Here is a 5,000-nt window from a genome sequence, read left to right on the forward strand (position 1 = left end):
AATCAGTCATAAGACTACAGTAATGATGGACTTTATTAATCAGTCATAAGACTACAGTAATGATGGACTTTATTAATCAGTCATAAGACTACAGTAATGATGGACTTTATTAATCAGTCATAAGACTACAGTAATGATGGACTTTATTAATCAGTCATAAGACTACAGTAATGATGGACTTTATTTATCAGTCATAAGACTACAGTAATAATGGACTTTATTAATCAGTCATAAGACTACAGTAATGATGGACTTTATTAATCAATCATAAGACTACAGTGATGATGGACTTTATTAATCAGTCATAAGACTACAGTAATAATGGACTTTATTAATCAGTCATAAGACTACAGTGATGATGGACTTTATTAATCAGTCATAAGACTACAGTAATGATGGACTTTATTAATCAGTCATAAGACTACAGTAATGATGGACTTTATTAATCAGTCATAAGACTACAGTAATGATGGACTTTATTAATCAGTCATAAGACTACAGTAATGATGGACTTTATTAATCAGTCATAAGACTACAGTAATGATGGACTTTATTTATCAGTCATAAGACTACAGTAATAATGGACTTTATTAATCAGTCATAAGACTACAGTAATGATGGACTTTATTAATCAATCATAAGACTACAGTGATGATGGACTTTATTAATCAGTCATAAGACTACAGTAATAATGGACTTTATTAATCAGTCATAAGACTACAGTAATGATGGACTTTATTAATCAATCATAAGACTACAGTAATGATGGACTTTATTAATCAGTCATAAGACTACAGTGATGATGGGCTTTATTAATCAGTCATAAGACTACAGTGATGATGGACTTTATTAATCAGTCATAAGACTACAGTGATGATGGACTTTATTGATCAGTCATAAGACTACAGTAATGATGGACTTTATTAATCAATCATAAGACTACAGTGATGATGGACTTTATTAATCAGTCATAAGACTACAGTGATGATGGACTTTATTAATCAGTCATAAGACTACAGTAATGATGGACTTTATTAATCAGTCATAAGACTACAGTAATGATCGACTTTATTAATCAGTCATAAGACTACAGTGATGATGGACTTTATTAATCAGTCATAAGACTACAGTAATGATGGACTTTATTAATCAATCATAAGACTACAGTAATGATGGACTTTATTAATCAGTCATAAGACTACAGTGATGATGGGCTTTATTAATCAGTCATAAGACTACAGTGATGATGGACTTTATTAATCAGTCATAAGACTACAGTGATGATGGGCTTTATTAATCAGTCATAAGGATTCAAGCACCATACATCTCATGCACAGCTCTGTGCTCAATGCTAACTGTGTCTGATGCATTTGTTTGTATCATATTAACTCTGTCTGCCCTGGTCTTGTGCTTAATTCTACCTCTGACTGTCGCTTATGCAATCTTGTATTTAATGATAACTCTGACTGTGTATGAAACCATCTTGTCTTTATTAATGATGACTTCACTGGCCTCATCAGGGTTAACGCTGATTTATACTTCTGTGTAGGCTCTACACGTAGCCTATGCGAATGGCCTACGCATTGGTGTGTTTTACTTCTGCGTTGGTGTGTCTGCGTCGCTCTGTAATGAAACCTTCAAAACGCTAGTTTGCGGTGGGATTTCTATGCCACTGTGTTGATTTCCTCGTGCATTACAAACGATGGAGTAATGTTAAATAAAAAGTCGAAATTCAGTCCTTACACAGCAATATCTGTGAAACAAGTTTTGCGTTCAAAAGAAGGAGTTTCGAAACTTTGGGGGACAAAACAAACGGAGCTCTCAAAATAACGAGCGTTCAGTTCGCCATTTTGCCGAAAATCTTCAATCGCGACTGAGTGGATCATGTTGGAGTTGGAGCTAATAAATGTTGAACAACAGCTACTATTACTGAAATTACTGCAACACAGAAAAGAGAGAACACAGCGGAGAAGATGGTGTGTATGACCATTGAACCAATTGAGCAGAAGGCGATGGTACCAAGCGGACCAATCACAGTTGTTGCAGTATGCTTCGACGCGCGTCGCAGCAACGCGTAGTTACATTTCTAGGGAGGTGCACATCGGGCTACGGCATAGATTCGGCGCAGAAGTATAAATTGGGCTTTAGTGAGACGGATTTTGATATTCTACATTCAAAATGGTATGTGACCAAACTAGAACCCATCCATAGACTAAACTAGAGTAGAACCACAGATCCATCCATCACACCCTTTGTGAAATGTGTGGCGAGTTTGTAAAACTGGAGAGTAAATATTTGGACACTGAAAAGACAGAGCTGCTCAGACATGTTTGGCCCCCATGTTCCCCCGGGACAGGAAGTGGCGAGGATGACAGAGGGACAGAAGTCTGGTGTGGGTAACCTGGTGACCTACATAAACACATCCAGAGGGTGAGAAATCGCTTCCTCAGAGAAGTGAGTGTACGTGTGTGTGTGTGTGTGTGTGTGTGTGTGTGTGTGTGTGTGTGTGTGTGCGCGCAGGCTGGCAGTCCTTTGAATACAGGCTGTTAATGTGAGAGCTTTGCCCATGGAAACATATGACACACAGAGATTATGGGCAATTTTTCACAGGTTCACACTGGTTTCCAGGTGTGAGAGTGAGGAGGTCATGGGGTTCAGACAGGTATAAAGCTTTCTTTAGCTCACACACACACACACACACACACACACACACACACACACTCCACTTACCCCGTGCCCTGAGTTATGGGCCTTGCCCTGTGTCTGCCTGTGACAGATTATACAGATGTATAGTATACAGACATACAGATACACCGTATACTGATGAACAGATATACAGCATAAAGTGTACAGACACAGTTCTGTTTGAGTACAGGGGCAGAAAAACCGCACACATAATGTAAATCTCTTTGATTATACACACACACACAGTGAACGAGTCTCTGCATTTAACCCATCCAACACATAAGTAGTGAACACACAACAGACACAGTGTGCCTCAAGGGTGGATGGTGGGCCTGGGAATCGAACCAGCAACCCGCCAGTCACGAGCCCGGTTCTCTAACCTTTAGACCACAGCTGCATATAACATGCTACACACTACACATAACATACCACACATGTCATGCTACACACTACATATAACACATCACACTACATACTACATATAATGCAATACACACTACACTACACAATACATATAACACACTACACACTACTTATAGCTCATTAAACATTGCATATTACACACTTCACACTGCACATAATATACAACATACACCACGCTACACAGTACATATAAAATGCTAGACACTACAGGATATGCTACATATAACATGCTACACACTACACTACGCAGTACATATAACATTCTACATGCTACATACACACTACATACCACAAACAACATATAACATTCTACACACTGTGCTACACAGTACATAACACGATACAAACTACATAAAATGCTATGAATAACATGCGACACACTACATATAACATGCTACATATAACATACTACACACTAAGTATAACACCAGACACACTGTACTACATGCCATATATAACATACTACATAGTACACTATGAAGTACAAAAGTCAATAATTTGCAGTTAACACTGGAGAGAGCTGTTAGTGTGCATTAACACTGGAGAGAGCCATTGCGGTGCGTTAACACTGAAGAGAGCTATTGGAGTGTGTTTACACTGGAGAGAGCTGTTAGTGTGTATTAACACTGGAGAGGGCTGTTAGTGTGCATTAACACTGGAGAGAGTTATTAGAGTGCATTAACACTGGAGAGAGCTGTTAGTGTGTATTAACACTAGAGAGAGCTGTTAGTGTGTATTAACACTGGAGAGAGCTGTTAGTGTGTATTAAAACTGGAGAGGGCTGTTAGTGTGCATTAACACTGGAGAGAGTTATTAGAGTGCATTAACACTGGAGAGAGCTGTTAGTGTGTATTAACACTGGAGAGAGCTGTTAGTGTGTATTAACACTGGAGAGGGCTGTTAGTGTGTACTAACACTGGAGAGGGCTGTTAGTGTGCATTAACACTAGAGAGAGTTATTAGAGTGCATTAACACTGGAGAGAGCTGTTAGTGTGTATTAACACTGGAGAGAGCTGTTAGTGTGTATTAACACTGGAGAGGGCTGTTAGTGTGTATTAACACTGGAGAGAGTTATTAGAGTGTGTTAACACTGGAGAGAGCTGTTAGTGTGTATTAACACTGGAGAGGGCTGTTAGTGTGTATTAACACTGGAGAGGGCTGTTAGTGTGTATTAACACTGGAGAGAGTTATTAGAGTGCATTAACACTGGAGAGAGCTGTTAGTGTGTTTTAACACTGGAGAGAGCTGTTAGAGTGCATTAACACTGGAGAGAATAGAAAGAGATGAATCTGAGGGAATGGAGGATACTGCATCTGTACTGATTTCTCCACCTTCTCCTGAACTCGCGTCAACAATTAAATTTAAACTGATGAGCAATCAGACTTAGACCAGGGGTCTTATGCAGGGTGGGCTTTGGGGCTTATGCTTAAGAATCCAGCTTGTAATGTTCTGATCGAAGAACCGAAACCTGCAGCTGCACATAAGACAAGCCTGCCTCCCATTCCCTTCTGATGGACATCTAAGCCTGCCTCCCATTCCCTTCTGATGGACATCTAAGCCTGCCTCCCATTCCCTTCTGATGGACATCTAAGCCTGCCTCCCATTCCCTTCTGATGGACATCTAGTAAACATGGGGGTGGGGGGGGGGGCGGGCTAGACTATTAAACATGGGGAGGGGGGCGATTTCTGAGATACATGAAAGGGTCAGAGAAAGGGTGATGATCCTAATAGGTGTAATGTCATCAGTTGGCTTGTGTAAGTCATTATGAGTGAATCTCTCTCAGGTGTCCTGGGTTTTTTACCTTGTGTATGTCATTATGAGTGAATCTCTCTCAGGTGTCCTGGGTTTTTTACCTTGTGTAAGTCATTATGAGTGAATCTCTCTCAGGTGT

This window comes from Chanos chanos, chromosome 12, assembly GCF_902362185.1.
Source record: "Chanos chanos chromosome 12, fChaCha1.1, whole genome shotgun sequence".
Taxonomy (NCBI): domain Eukaryota; kingdom Metazoa; phylum Chordata; class Actinopteri; order Gonorynchiformes; family Chanidae; genus Chanos; species Chanos chanos.